This window comes from Triticum aestivum, chromosome 5B, assembly GCF_018294505.1.
Source record: "Triticum aestivum cultivar Chinese Spring chromosome 5B, IWGSC CS RefSeq v2.1, whole genome shotgun sequence".
Classification (NCBI taxonomy): Eukaryota; Viridiplantae; Streptophyta; class Magnoliopsida; order Poales; family Poaceae; genus Triticum; species Triticum aestivum.
In genome coordinates, this window is record NC_057807.1 from 158,593,768 (window position 1) to 158,610,483 (window position 16,716).

Consider the following 16,716-nt stretch of genomic DNA (forward strand, 5'->3'; position numbering starts at 1 on the left):
CGGTCAAACCGCTGGCTCACCTCCCGGTGAGCCTGCGCACCGGACTGCTGGCACGCATACCGTCATTTCACACAGCTACTCGCACGCCTCCCGGTGACACTGCACAGCGAGCATGCCTCCCGTTAATTCACACACCTGCACGCACGCCTCCCGGTCTGGCTGCACGACTGACTGCTCGCATGCATCCCATCAACTCACGCCTGCTCACACGCCACACGGGTCGCGCGACGACACGTATATTGTTTTTCTATTTTGATGATTAATGTTGTCGCTTTATTGCTTAACCGAAGCATGACACATATCCATTGTTGGTCTAATGCCCACGGTTCGAATAAATAATCAATTTGCGATATTGGTTCCCAATTATTAATAATCTCCCGTTTGTAAGAAGATAGATATTACATCAAAACTTGTCTCAAATTTGACGAAAAAGTACAATGCCCATGTGTATTGGTGTCCATATGACAGCATGATAAGTTTCATGAATTTCAATAAGTTTTGGATGTACTAGAATTTAAACTCAAGATTCTCAATGTTTGAAATTTCTTGCACGGGAAGTAAACATGCACCCAGTGAGACACATGTGTTTTTCCAATCCATTTAGGTGCACTGTCACGTGTGCATGTAGCTCAAATTTGAGTTTTGCACATTATACCCTTAGAAAATCATTCAATGTACTAAAACGTCCTAATGATCTCTGTTTTTTTTTTCAAAATTAAAATGCCCATCCTTTGGTAACATATGTTCACCGCAGGAAAATTTAACATGCATCATAGTTGCGGTGGATGCACGGTGTGTGTGTGTGTGTGTGCGCGCGCGCGCACGCGTCTTGGGGGGGGGTGGCTGGCAGTACACTATGAGTCGTGAGCCACCGTGTGGGTTGGCCGTTTTGTGAGGCAGGTGCCACATCAGAGTCGTGAATTTGTTATTTAAAACATTACACAACCCGTTCATACATACATGTTTTGGCCACATGCAGTCGGTGGTTGTTCTACACAACACTCACTCGCGTGTGACGCTTCCTGTGGGCCCGTGAGGTCGTCGTCCATCACTTTGACCAAAGCCGACAGAGATGTTAATTTGACCAGCAAGTTAGAATCTTTTTTGTTTGTGTTATGGTGGGAGTATATAATACGCGTCAAAGAGGTGGGAGAGGACTAGGATGTATACTACGTACGCGTTCGTGAACACATACACCTCACTTAGTGTCGGGACTTCTCGGTTTCTGAGGCACGTGCCACATCAAGGTTGTGCATTGTCTATTCAAACATCACACAACACCTCTTTGGGCCACATGCATGCAGGCGGTGGTTATCCTAGGACACTCACATGTGACACTTCCATCTGTGGGCCCGCGTGGTCATCGTCGATGCATGCATCACTTTGACCTACATCGGGAGAGGTTAATTAATTTCAACACGAAGGATGATTCTTTTTGGGTTGTTTTATGGTAGGAGCATATAGTATGCATCGAAGAGGGGGAAGGGGACCAGCATATGTAGTACGCTTCATGAACCTTGCTTTGTGTGGGGACTTTAAGGTTTTTAAGGCATGTGCCACATCAAAGTTGTGCATTTTGGGTATTCAACATATGTTTTGGCCTACATGCAAAGCAATGGTGGTTGTCCTCTCGCACCCACTCACGTGTTATCAGCGATATCAATGCTTTCCATCTGTGGGCCCGCTTGGTCCATCACTACTTTGCCTGATAACGAGAGATGTTAATTTGACTTAGGAGGGGATTATTATTTTTGTTTGTATTACGGTATATAGGTCATGCTCTGGGATGACATGATACAATTTGAGCACACATGCATGTGTATGCATGAATCCCTCCCATCGAGTCGAAGTGGCCAGTACCACGACATGGCATGAACTGATCTCACTCTGTGTGGGGACTGTACAATTTTTGACGCATGCGCCACACCAATGTTGTGAATGGTATTCAAACATGCATGCACACATCACGTCCATACATACATATGCATGTAGTGGTTGTATTCGAAAGGTACACTCCCTCACGTGGTTATTGGCGACAAGCCTATATATTCATGGGCCCGCATGGACATCCATGATCACTTTGACCGACAACAAGAAAGGTTACCTGTCAGGACCCCGACTCAATGCCACATCAATCTAGCATGTAACACCTCATATCACTTTGCGGCCTCACGCACGGTATTCCCACGGGTGTCGCCTTACCTTTGCCCGGGACCGTTTGTGCCTTTTGGCACACGTATATGATAGTGTCGCTAGCATCAATATGATAAGGAGCCCGGGCTGACATGGCTAGTCGTAAACCCAAAGTGGCACAAACTTACAGGGACAAGCATCCATGACCCAGCATCGAACGTGTTGGTCATCAGCGAGTGAATCCAGAGCACTGGGCTAGCAGGACTCCGGTGAACCGGGCTGTAGCGGGCTAACAGGACTCCGGTTTCATCGCATGACATTTCCCCGAAGGGACAGACACAGGAACGAAGAAGGACACATGCCGGCCAGCCTAAGTGTTCCGGAGCAGTAGCAAGCTACCATGGCTCGGTGGAAACACTAGGAGACATTTCCCGGTAAGAGGGGCTACTAAGGATAAACAACTAGATAGTCAGATCCCACACGTACCAAGCATTTCAATAACATACACACAATATGCTCGATATGTGCAAATACAACATGGCATCACAACATGACTCTACGACTCAAGTATTTGTTCATTAGGCTCCGAGGAGCGAGATATTACAAACATGGGTCTCACGACCCAACATTCAGAGCATACAAGTCAAAGCACAAGCGGAAGCTAACATGTCTGAGTACAGACATCTACAAATGAAAAAGGCTTAGAAGCCTGACTATCTACCAGATCCTGCCGAGGGCACAAGATCGTAGCTGAGGTATCAAGCTAAACGTCGAAGTCCACGTGGAACTACTAACGAGACTGAAGTCTCTCTGCAAAAACATAAAATAGGCAAACGTGAGTACAAATGTACCCAGCAAGACTTACATCAGAACTAACTACATATGCATCATTATCAACAAAGGGGATGGTGCGGTTTAACTGCAGCAAGCCAGCTTTGACTCGGTGGCTATCCTGATCTACTATTGCAAGTAACTCTTTTGAGGTGGCGCACACGAGTCCACATATTCACCATATCAATACACCACTATGGATCCGCTCCCGTCTCCCTACGAGAACGCCATCGATAGCACTCACGCTTATCTTGCGTATTTTAGAGTATCCACTTTCACTTGTCTATGAACTGTACAGGCAACCCAGAAGTCCTTTTCCGCGGACACGACTATTCGAATAGATGATGTTAACCCTGCAGGGGTGTACTTCTTCACACACACTCTCACCACTTACCGCCGTTTACACGACATGTACTCGGCAACCTTCAAGTGAAAGCCCAACGAGGGTGTCGGCCACGACCTACCTAAACACTCAAGTCTCTAGTCCAGGTTTATCGCCTATTCGGGTTCCATCCATGAGGAGATCCGGCCGGAGTTTCGCTCACAGCCCCAAACAATGTGTACAGGGTTCCGTGACACCAAACGGGCGCCCGGTATACCCGGCCATGTGCCTACCGCATCACAGCCCACCCCTCCGGTCAGCGCTGCCCACGGCCTCCAGCATACTACAAACACCAAAAACTACTTGCAACTCCTGGACAGAGGACTAGGGTGAATAAGAAGCCGAGAGGGTCCATTGGTTTCGGGCCCAATGCATGGTAGTAACTGTATCATGGATCACAAACACAGAACTCAGTTCCTGAGGACGGCTGCAATGAGACAACCCACCATGTACTCCTACATGGCCTCTCACCGCTACCTTTACCAAATCGTGTTCACACACTTAGCTCACATACAGTAGGACATGTTCACACACCTCTGATTCATCCCGGATGAATCAGACCTGACACAACTCTAAGCAATAGCAGGCATGACAAACAAGCATGAATGAGTAGGCACATCAGGGCTCAAACAACTCCTACTCATGCTAGTGGGTTTCATCTATTTACTGTGGCAATGACAGGTCATGCAAAGGATAAAGGGGTTCAGCTACCGCAGCAAGTAACAGATGAATCGTTATTGTCCTAATGCAGTAAAAGAGAGCAGGAGCGAGAGACTGAGATTGTATCGGAATGAACAAGGGGGTTTTGCTTGCCTGGCACTTCCGAAGATAATATAGCTCTTCATCAGTGTCATCGATCTCATCGTCGAAACCACGTCTATCGAGAGGGGACAAATACCGGCAACAGAGAAGAAACACAATCAATGCAATGCACAATATGATGCATGATCATGACATGGTAAAATGAGTGTGTTGGGCTAATGCAACTACAACCAGATGGGTTTGAGCTATTTTGAACCAAAGATTCAAAGTTCAAACACATTTGTGATCTTAAATAGTGCTTTATCATGTTTTGCACTAAACAGCAAGTTAACTTGTTTAAACATGCATGAAACTGGTACATATGGATAGATTGGATTTTTCTGATCATTTTTCATATATAAATCTTTGCATTTGGAGTTACAGATTAATTTCTATGAATTTTTGAAGTTTGCAACAATTTCTGGAATTTCCTGTAAAAGAATAAATCCAGAAAATGAGTTATTGCGTCAGCAGTGCATCAGGGTGACGTCAGTGGTCAAAGGGGGCGTCCAGGTCAACCTGACCAGTGGGTCCCGAGTGTCAGCAGTTAGTTGACTAACTAAACAGAGTTAGTTAGTGTTAGGTTAGTCACTAATCTAGATTAATTAGCACTAAACTAACCTAACTAGAATTAACAAGGGTGGCCCACATGTCAGTGACCCAGGGGTCAAACTGGGCCCACCCAGTCAATGGTCAGCAGGTCAAACCTGCCGGCGTCGAGTCGCCGGCGAGGCCGAGACGACGGAGAGTGTCGGAAACGCTGCTCCGGCCATGGTTTGATGCGCGGGTGGGTGCTACGAGTAGCTGGCGATGTGGCGCATCCAACGGTGGCGGTGTTTGGTGCTGGGGTGGCCGGAGTTAACAGCGGCGAGCACTTCCACAGCGGCCAGAGTTCGGTGGCGTGCGGGTTTGATGCTACGGGGCACGGTAGGGGCTGCAGGCGGGTGTGTTCGGCTCCTAGGGCTGCAACGAACAAGCTGATGAGCTCAGACGTGGTTGGCAGCAGCTGTGGCCGCGGCGGCGATGAGGTACGGCACCGGTGAGCTTCGGCGTCCGCGCAACTACGACCTAGAGGAGGCGGCGAGCAACGGGGTTCGGGGGAGGAGGAAGAGAAGCTCACCGCGAGCACGATGGGAAGGTCAGTGGGCGCGGGGGAGGTCCGGAGTGAGCAGGGCGACGATGGCGATCTCGGTGACCCGAGGAGGAAGAGGAGGTCAGGGCCGGCGCTTCGGGGCGTTTGACGTCGCGTGAGTCGACGGAGAGGCGTAGGCGACAGTGGCAGAGCTTCTGGGCATGTAGGAGAGGCGAGGGGGAGGCGGTGGCCGCGGTGGTGGCGAACGGCGGCGACGAACCCGTTCGGGTAGGATGGGGAACGGCGAGGGAGAGAGCAGGGGGGAGAGTGAGAGAGTTCCAGGGGGTGGCGTGGCGTTGCGGGAGACGTCCAGGGAAGGAGGAGGCTGCCAGGCAGGGAGGAGGTGGCCGGCGTGTGGCCACGCGCGCCGGGCACGCGCCCCTGCCTACTGGCGCGAGGAGGAAGGCGACAGGGAGCCAGGTGGTGGTGGGCTGGGCCGAAACAGGAGCTGGGCCGGTGGGCTGAGAGGTGAGCGCCAGGTACTTCTCTCTCTATCTCTCTTTTCCTGTTCTTCTATTTCTGTTATTTTGTTTTGATTTGATTTAGAATATCAAATCATTTTATAAACTTTCTGTAAATTGTTATGTGATCTCAGGACTAGCCCAAGGTCACATGCAACTTACAAAAATGTTTGGTCTTTATTTCTTATATAATAGAAATAAATCCAACTCAAATATGTCATTGATTTAATTCAAAAGGCCCAAAATAAATATTTCAGTCACTCCAAAAATATTGGTTTGCATTTTACCTCATGCCAATATTTTTATAGAATAACAGGAACATTTTCTTGGACTCATTTGATGAGATTTAAATGTTGGTTATTTTTAGAGGTTTTCTGAGGCTTTTCAAAATTCCTCAATTCAAATTTTCATGAAATTTAAACATGATGCATGGATGCAAAGCCACTAGTTACAAACAAACTCTAGGGCTGTGACATTACCATGGCGGATTCTTCCTGTTGTACATGTTATCGTAGTAGGTCATGGTGAGATTCATACCTAATTAAGTTTGAGCGCATACTATGCATGCATGCCCGTCATCGTCTCGAAGTGTGGTGTGACATACAAATGCATCGTCAACTAACCCTCGCTCCATGTTGGGATTTCTAGTTCCAAAGCATGGTGCCACATCAAAGTTGTTCCATTGTGTGTTCAAACATCAACACCTCCATACATATGTTTGGTCCACACGCAGGCAGTGGTTTTCTTCGGGGACTAGCTACTTGCATGATTATTGGCGAGCTAGCCCATCTCTGGGGCGCATGGACGACCATCACTTTGACCAATAACAAGAGAGAGGTTGTACGACCAAGGTGGATTATTCTTGGTCCGTTTTATGATACATTTTGGTGAGATGCCCTCTCCGGCCCGCCGACTGAAAGTGTTTGTGTGTGTGTGTGCGTGCGTGCGTGTGTGTGATGGGGAGGGGGACTGCTACTTCGCACTTTGCTAGGTGAACCTCCGTGGGGGCGTTCATAGCTTAGGATTCACCTCCTGCCTACACGAGGGGGGGGGGCAAGCAATACCGTGCGCTTTGCGAGATAGGTGCCACATTGAAGTTGCACTTGGTATTTGAACATCAAACCACCCTTTTCGTATATATATATTTGGTCCACATGCAAGTGTGTTCATGTTCTGACCCTTTCCCGCGTCATTTTCGCCAAATTTATGAACATTAGACAAGCCGGATGACGCAATAGACTCAATTTACTCACACTAACCATGTGCCACGCTGGTGCCCCTGTCACGCACATCAGCACAGTACATTGGGCTCCACGAGGCTTCCCCTCTCAAAAATATCTACCCACGTGCATGTTTTTTTTGTTTGATAACACACGGTTATTATGTTTCGACCGTGTGTGATGTTTGTTGTTCCCGCTCCCACCTGCATCCCTCGAAAATATCTGCCCGGCTCGAGGGTTTTTTCTGTTTCATAACACAAGGTTGTTATTCCGGACCATGCGCGATGCACCATCATCCAAATTTTCAATAGGCCTGGCATTTTACTCCCGCATTAGACTCCCACGTAGTAAAATTTCAGTAGTCACGTCATTTCCTCAAACACCCCCTCCACACACACACCCCAAAACCTCCTTGGGCGCGTGCGCGCGCACCCCCCCCATAAACCCTCCATGGCTCGAAACCCTAGCAAGGTCGCCACCGCCGCCACCAGGCCTCCACTGTTAACATCTGCCGGTTTACCCGTGCAGCTTACCCACCGATCTCGATACCCAGGCTGCCATGAGTTTCTTAGATGACGCCTACAAAACACCCACTTTCCCACAAATTCCCATCCCCCACTCCAGTGAGTCGCAGCCTAAGCCCGGCTATGCTTCCCATGGAGCTCGAGGAGCGAATGTCCCAAAAGAGGTGTATCGCAGCCTCTTCGCCCACATCACCGAGGTGGCCGCCGAGGAAGCTGATGACCATTACTGGCCGCAGGCACTCAATCAGCGGGCTAGAGTATGCGGGTATGTCACGGATGCCGGCTATGACATCGAGGTCGTCGACATCGACTCCCTGACGCGGGCTATGTCACTGGTTAAGTGTCCCACCCCCAACCCCTCGGGTTCAACCGCTATCGATCTCATCCTTGGCCCTACCGCTGATCTCCTCTGGCTCGCTGTCAAGGATTTGCCATCCTACATCGCCATCGAGCCCCTTTTGTCATTTTTGAAGGACACGTTCTGTGACGCTGGCTTGGGATCCAGAGCTTCCAAGTCAGACCTCATCGACGCTGACCACGAGGAGGGCACGCCCTCTGGCTCTTCCAAGGGGAAAGAGCCCATCTGCTCTTCCAAGGGGAAAGTGCCCATCTGCGACATTAGGGAGGGCACCCTACAGCCGTGCTCTTCCAAGGAGAAGGAGCCCATCTGCGACAACATGGAGCGCACCCAGGGTCCGTGCTCTTCCCATGGGAAAGGAGCCCATCTGTGACAAGTGAGGAAACCCATGATTTGTTTTGCGGTGCCTCTTCACAGGGGGGAACCCATGATTTGTCTTGTCGAGTCCCTTTTGTAGTGTAGTGAGAATATGTCCAGTTTTAATTGCTATATTTGGTTGTTTGCAGTATGCCTTGTTTAGTTAAGTTGTTCACAATGTGATGCTCTATATGTGCAACTATTTACTATCCAGTGCATTTTCATCAATACCAGTTTTCAACATACCAATAGTAATGCATATATTTGCTTGCCGTTAAGCCTGTTATAGCTAGCATATGCCTCTTTTAAAGTTTTTTGGTTGTTTAGTTGTTTGTAGTTAGCATATGTCCAGTTTCAAATGCTACCTTTGGTTGTTTATAGTATGCCTTGTTTATTCCAGTTATGCACAACGTGATGTTCTATACGTGCAAGTATGAACTATGCAGTTGTCAGGACCCCGATTCTATGAAACACCGATCTAGCATGTAACACCTCATATCACTTTGCGGCCTCACGCACGGTATTCCCACGGGTGTCGCCTTACCATGCCTGGGACTGATTGCGCCTTTTGGCACACATATATGATAGTGTCGCTAGCATCCATATGACAAAGAACCCGGGCTGACATGGCTAGTCATGAACCCAAAGTGGCACTAACCTACAGGGACATGCATACATGACCCAACAACGAACGTGTCGGTCATCAACGAGTGAATCCGAGCTGTAGCAGCTGGGCTAGCAGGACTCTGGAGAATCCGGGCTGTAGCAGGCTAACAGGACTCCGGAAGACACTGCGTGACGTTTCCCCGAAGGGACTGTTGGGGATCGTTGTAGAAATTAAAAAATTTCTATGCGTCACCAAGATCAATCTATGGAGTAACTAGCAACGAGAGAGAGGGGAGTGCATCTTCATACCCTTGAAGATCGCGAGTCGGAAGCGTTGCAAGAACGTGGATGAAGGAGTCGTATTCGAAGCGATTCAGATCGCGATGGACTCCGATCTAAGCACCGAACAACGGCACCTCTGCGTTCAACACACGTGCAGCCCGGTGACATCTCCCGCGCCTTGATCCAGCAAGGAGGAGGGAGAGGTTGAGGAAGAGGGCTCCAGCAGCAGCACCACGGTGTGGTGGTGATGGAGTGGCAGTTCTCCGGCAGGGCTTTACCAAGCTCTTGCGGAGGAGGAGAGGTGTTGGGGAGGGGAGGGGCTGCGCCTTAGATGTGTCTTGGCAGCCCTCCCCTTGCCCCTCTATTTATAGGGAGAAGGGGAAGGGGGCCGGCCCCTCTAGATGAGATCTAGAGTGGGGGGGGGCAAGGGGAGGGGCCTTGCCCCCCAAGCAAGGGGGGCGCCCCCTTTAGGGTTCCCCCCCAACCCTAGGCGCATGGGCCCAAGGGGGGGGGTGGTGCCTAGAAGCCCTCCAAGGGGCTGGTTCCCTTCCCCCTACAGCCCATGAGGCCCTCCGGGATAGGTGGCCCCTCCCGGTGGACCCCCGGAACCCCTCCCGGTGGCCCCGGTACAATACCGGTATGCCCCCGAATATTTCCGGTGACCGTATGACTACTTCCCATATATAAATCTTTACCTCCGGACCATTCCGGAACTCCTCGTGACGTCCGGGATCTCATCCGGGACTCCGAACAACATTCGTTAATCACATATAAATCTTCCTAATAACCCTAGCGTCATCGAACCTTAAGTGTGTAGACCCTACGGGTTCGGGAATCACGCAGACATGACCGAGATAGCTCTCCGGCCAATAACCAACAGTGGGATATGGATACCCATGTTGGCTCCCACATGTTCCACGATGATCTTAGCGGATGAACCACGATGTCGAGGATTCAAGCAATCCCGTATACAATTCCCTTTGTCAATCAGTATGTTACTTGCCCGAGATTCGATCGTCGGTATCCCAATACCTCGTTCAATCTCGTTACCGGCAAGTCACTTTACTCGGTCCGTAATGCATGATCCCGTGACCAACCACTTGGTCACTTTGAGCTCATTATGATGATGCATTACCGAGTGGGCCTAGAGATACCTCTCCGTCATACGGAGTGACAAATCCCAGTCTCGATTCGTGCTAACCCAACAAACACTTTCGGAGATACCTGTAGAGCACCTTTATAGTCACCCAGTTACGTTGTGACGTTTGGTACACCCAAAGCACTCCTACGGTATCCGGCAGTTACACAATCTCATGGTCTAAGGAAATGATACTTGACATTAGAAAAGCTCTAGCAAACGAACTACACGATCTTGTGCTATGCTTAGTATTGGGTCTTGTCCATCACATCATTCTCCTAATGATGTGATCCCGTTATCAATGATATCCAATGTCCATAGTCAGGAAACCATGACCATCTGTTGATCAACGAGCTAGTCAACTAGAGGCTCACTAGGGACATGGTGTGGTCTATGTATCCACACATGTATTACGGTTTTCGATCAATACAATTATAGCATGAACAATAGACAATTATCATGAACAAGGAAATATAATAATAACCATTTTATTATTGCCTCTAGGGCATATTTCCAACAGTCTCCCACTTGCACTAGAGTCAATAATCTAGTTACATTGTGATGAATCGAACACCCATAGAGTTCTGGTGTTGATCATGATTTGCTCGCGGAAGAGGTTTAGTCAACGGATCTGCAACATTTAGATCCGTATGCACTTTACAAATATCTATGTCTCCATTTTGAACTTTTTCACGAATGGTGTTGAAGAGACGCTTGATGTGTCTGGTCTTCTTGTGAAACCTGGGCTCCTTGGCAAGGGCAATAGCTCCAGTGTTGTCACAGAAGAGAGTCATCGGGCCTGACGCATTGGGAATAACTCCTAGGTCGGTAATGAACTCCTTTATCCAGATTGCTTCATGTGCTGCCTCCGAGGCTGCCATGTACTCCGCTTCACATGTAGATCCCGCCACAACGCCTTGCTTGCAACTGCACCAGCTTACTGCCCCACCATTCAAAATATACACGTATCCGGTTTGTGACTTGGAGTCATCCAGATCTGTGTTGAAGCTAGCATCGATGTAACCCTTTACGACAAGCTCTTCGTCACCTCCATAAACGAGAAACATATCCTTAGTCCTTTTCAGGTACTTCAGGATATTCTTGACCGCTGTCCAGTGTTCCATGCCGGGATTACTTTGGTACCTTCCTACCAAACTTACGGCAAGGTTTACATCAGGTCTGGTACACAGCATGGCATACATAATAGACCCTATGGCTGAGGCATAGGGGATGACACTCATCTTTTCTCTATCTTCTGCCGTGGTTGGGCTTTGAGCTGAGCTCAATTTCGCACCTTGCAATACAGGCAAGAACCCTTTCTTGGACTGATCCATATTGAACTTCTTCAATATCTTATCAAGGTATGTGCTTTGTGAAAGACCTATGAGGCGTCTCGATCTATCTCTATAGATCTTGATGCCTAATATGTAAGCAGCTTCTCCAAGGTCCTTCATTGAAAAACACTTATTCAAGTAGGCCTTTATGCTCTCCAAGAGTTCTATATCATTTCCCATCAACAGTATGTCATCTACATATAATATGAGAAATGCTACAGAGCTCCCACTCACTTTCTTGTAAACGCAGGCTTCTCCATAAGTCTGCATAAACCCAAACGCTTTGATCATTTCATCAAAGCGAATGTTCCAACTCCGAGATGCTTGCACCAGCCCATAGATGGAGCGCTGGAGCTTGCATACCTTGTTAGCATTCTTAGGATCGACAAAACCTTCCGGCTGCATCATATACAATTCTTCCTTAAGAAAGTCGTTAAGGAATGCCGTTTTGACGTCCATTTGCCATATCTCATAATCGTAGAATGCGGCAATTGCTAACATGATTCGGACGGACTTAAGCTTCGCTACGGGTGAGAAGGTCTCATCGTAGTCAACCCCTTGAACTTGTCGATAACCCTTAGCGACAAGTCGAGCTTTATAGATGGTAACATTACCATCCGCGTCCGTCTTCTTCTTAAAGATCCATTTGTTTTCTATCGCTCACCGATCATCGGGCAAGTCTGTCAAAGTCCATACTTTGTTTTCATACATGGATCCTATCTCGGATTGCATGGCTTCAAGCCATTTGTTGGAATCTGGGCCCGCCATCGCTTCTTCATAGTTCGAAGGTTCACCGTTGTCTAACAACATGATTTCCAGGACGGGGTTGCCATACCATTCTGGTCTAGAACGTGTCCTCATGGACCTACGAAGTTTAGTAGTAACTTGATCCGAAGTACCTTGATCATCATCATTAACCTCTTCTCTAGCCGGCGTAGGCACCACTGAAACATCTTCCTGAGCTGCGCTACTTTCCGCTTCAAGAGGCAGTACTTCATCAAGTTCTACTTTCCTCCCACTTACTTCTTTCGAGAGAAACTCTTTCACCAGAAAGGACCCGTTCTTGGCAACAAAGATCTTGCCTTCGGATCTGAGGTAGAAGGTATACCCAATGGTTTCCTTAGGGTATCCTACGAAGACGCATTTTTCCGACTTGGGTTCGAGCTTTTCAGGTTGAAGTTTCTTGACATAAGCATCGCATCCCCAAACTTTTAGAAACGACAGCTTAGGTTTCTTCCCAAACCATAATTCATACGGTGTCATCTCAACGGATTTTGACGGAGCCCTATTTAAAGTGAATGCAGCAGTCTCTAAAGCATAGCCCCAAAATGAGAGCGGTAGATCGGTAAGAGACATCATAGATTGCACCATATCCAATAGAGTGCGATTACGACGTTCGGACACACCATTACGCTGAGGTGTTCCAGGCGGCGTGAGTTGTGAAACGATTCCACATTTCCTTAAGTGTGTGCCAAATTCGTGACTTAAATATTCCCCTCCACGATCTGATCGTAAGAACTTTATTTTTCTGTCACGTTGATTTTCAACCTCACTCTGAAATTCCTTGAACTTTTCAAAGGTCTCAGACTTGTGTTTCATTAAGTAGACATACCCATATCTACTTAAGTCATCAGTGAGGGTGAGAACATAACGATAGCCACCGCGTGCCTCAACGCTCATTGGACCGCACACATCAGTATGTATGATTTCCAATAAGTTGGTTGCTCGCTCCATTGTTCCGAAGAACGGAGTCTTGGTCATTTTGCCCATGAGGCATGGTTCGCACGTTTCAAATGATTCGTAATCAAGAGACTCCAAAAGTCCATTTGCATGGAGCTTCTTCATCCGTTTGACACCAATGTGACCAAGGCGGCAGTGCCACAAGTATGTGGGACTATCATTATCAACCTTACATCTTTTGGTATTCACACTATGAATATGTGTAACATCACGTTCGAGATTCATTAAGAATAAACCATTGACCAGCGGGGCATGACCATAAAACATATCTCTCATATAAATAGAACAACCATTATTCTCGGATTTAAATGAGTAGCCATCTCGTATTAAACGAGATCCAGATACAATGTTCATGCTCAAAGCTGGCACTAAATAACAATTATTGAGGTTTAAAACTAATCCCGTAGGTAAATGTAGAGGTAGCGTGCCGACGGCGATCACATCGACCTTGGAACCATTCCCGACGCGCATCGTCACCTCGTCCTTCGCCAGTCTCTGCTTATTCCGCAACTCCTATTTTGAGTTACAAATATGAGCAACTGCACTGGTATCAAATACCCAGGAGCTACTACGAGTACTGGTAAGGTACACATCAATAACATGTATATCACATATACCTTTGGTGTTGCCGGCCTTCTTGTCCGCTAAGTACTTGGGGCAATTCCGCTTCCAGTGACCACTACCCTTGCAATAAAAACACTCAGTCTCAGGATTGGGTCCATTCTTTGGCTTCTTCCCGGCAGCTTGCTTGCCGGGCGCAGCACCTCCCTTGTCGTCTTTCTTGAAACCCTTTTTACCCTTGCCCTTCTTGAACTTAGTGGTTTTATTCACCATCAACACTTGATGTTCCTTTTTGATTTCCACCTCTGCTGATTTCAGTATTGAATATACTTCAGGAATGGTTTTCTCCATCCCCTGCATATTGAAGTTCATCACAAAGCTCTTGTAGCTCGGTGGAAGTGACTGAAGTATTCTGTCAACAACCGCGTCATCCGGGATATTAACTCCCAGCTGAGATAAGCGGTTGTGCAATCCAGACATTTTGAGTATGTGCTCGCTGACGGAACTATTCTCCTCCATCTTACAACTGTAGAACTTGTCCGAGACTTCATATCTCTCGACCCGGGCATGAGCTTGGAAAACCATTCTCAGCTCTTGGAACATATCATATGCTCCGTGCGTAAAGCATGCCGCACTGAACTAGGGAGTAATCATCAACACGCGACTGCCAAGCATTCATAACGTCTTGGTTTGCTGGGGCAGGTGCTTCACCTAGCGGTGCTTCAAGGACATATGCTTTCTTGGCAGCTATGAGGATGATCCTCAAGTTCCGGACCCAGTACGTATAGTCGCTACCATCGTCTTTCAGCTTGGTTTTCTCTAGGAATGCATTGAAGTTGAGGACAACATTCGCGTGGGCCATTTGATCTACAAGACATATTGTAAAGATTTTTAGACTAAGTTCATGACAATTAAGTTCATCTAATCAAATTATTTAATGAACTCCCACTCAGATAGACATCCCTCTAGTCATCTAAGTGATACACGATCCGAGTCCACTAGGTTGTGTCCGATCATCACATGAGACGGACTAGTCATCATCGGTGAACATCTTCATGTTGATCGTATCTTCTATATGACTCGTGTTCGACCTTTTGGTCTCTTGTGTTCCAAGGCCATGTCTGTACATGCTAGGCTCGTAAAGTCAACCTAAGTGTTTTTGCATGTGTTAATCTGGCTTACACCCATTGTATGTGAACGTTAGAATCTATCAGACTCGATCATCACGTGGTGCTTCGAAACAACGAACTTTCACAATGGCGCACAGTTAGGGGGAACACTTTCTTGAAATTATTATGATGGATCATCTTATTAATGCTACCGTCGTTCTAAGCAAATAAGATGCAAAAACATGATAAATATCACATGCAATCAAATAGTGACATGATATGGCCAATATCATTTTGCTCCTTTTGATCTCCATCTTTGGGGCGCCATGATCATCATAGTCACGGGCATGACACCCTGATCTCCATCATCATGATCTCCATCATCGTGTCTTCATGAAGTTGTCTCGCCAACTATTACTTCTACTACTATGGCTAATGGTTTAGCAATAAATTAAAGTAATTACATGGCGTTATTCATTAACATGCAGGTCATACAATAAATTAAGACAACTCCTATGGCTCCTGCTGGTTGTCATACTCATCGACATGCAAGTCGTGATTCCTATTACAAGAACATGATCAATCTCATACATCACATATATATCATTCATCACATCCTTTTGGCCATATCACATCACACGGCATATGCTGCAAAAACAAGTTAGACGTCCTCTAATTGTTGTTGCAAGTTTTTACGTGGCTGCTATAGGTTTCTAGCAAGAACGATTCTTACCTACGCCAAAACCACAACGTGATATGTCAATTTCTATTTACCCTTCATAAGGACCCTTTTCATCAAATCCAATCCGACTAAAGTGGGAGAGACAGACACCCGCTAGCCACCTTATGCAACTAGTGCATGTCAGTCGGTGGAACCTGTCTCACGTAAGCATACGTGTAAGGTCGGTCCGGGACGCTTCATCCCACGATGCCGCCGAAACAAGATAAGACTAGTAGTGGCAAGTAAATTGACAGTATCGACGCCCACAACAAACTTGTGTTCTACTCATGCATAGAAACTACGCATAGACCTAGCTCATGATGCCACAGTGGGGGATCATTGCAGAAATTAAATTTTTTCTACGCATCACCAAAATCAACCTATGGAGTAACTAGCAACGAGTGAGAGGGGAGTGCATCTTCATACCCTTCAAGATCGCGAGTCGGAAGCGTTGCAAGAACGTGGATGGAGGAGTCATACTCGAAGCGATTCAGATCGCGGTGGACTCCGATCTAAGCGCCGAACAACGACACCTCCGTGTTCAACACACGTGCAGCCCGGTGACGCCTCCCACGCTTTGATCTAGCAAGGAGGAGGGAGAGGTTGAGGAAGAGGGCTCCAATAGCAGCACGACGGCGTGGTGGTGATGGAGTGGCAGTTCTCCGGCAGGGCTTCGCCAAGCTCTTGCGGAGGAGGAGAGGTGTTGGGGAGGGGAGGGGCTGCGCCTTGGATGTGTCTGGGCAGCCCTCCCCTCGCCCCTCTATTTATAGGGAGAAGGGGAAGGGGGCCGGCCCCTCTAGATGAGATCTAGAGGAGGGGGGCAAGGGGAGGGGGCTTGCCCCCCAAGCAAGGGGGGCGCCCCCTTTAGGGTTTCCCCCCAACCCTAGGCGCATGGACCCAAGGGGGGGGGGGGTGGCGCCCAGCCCTCCAAGAGGCTGGTTCCCTTCCCTCTACAGCCCATGAGGCCCTCCGGGACAGGCGGCCCCTCCCGGTGGACCCCCGAAACCCCTCCGGTGGCCCCGGTAC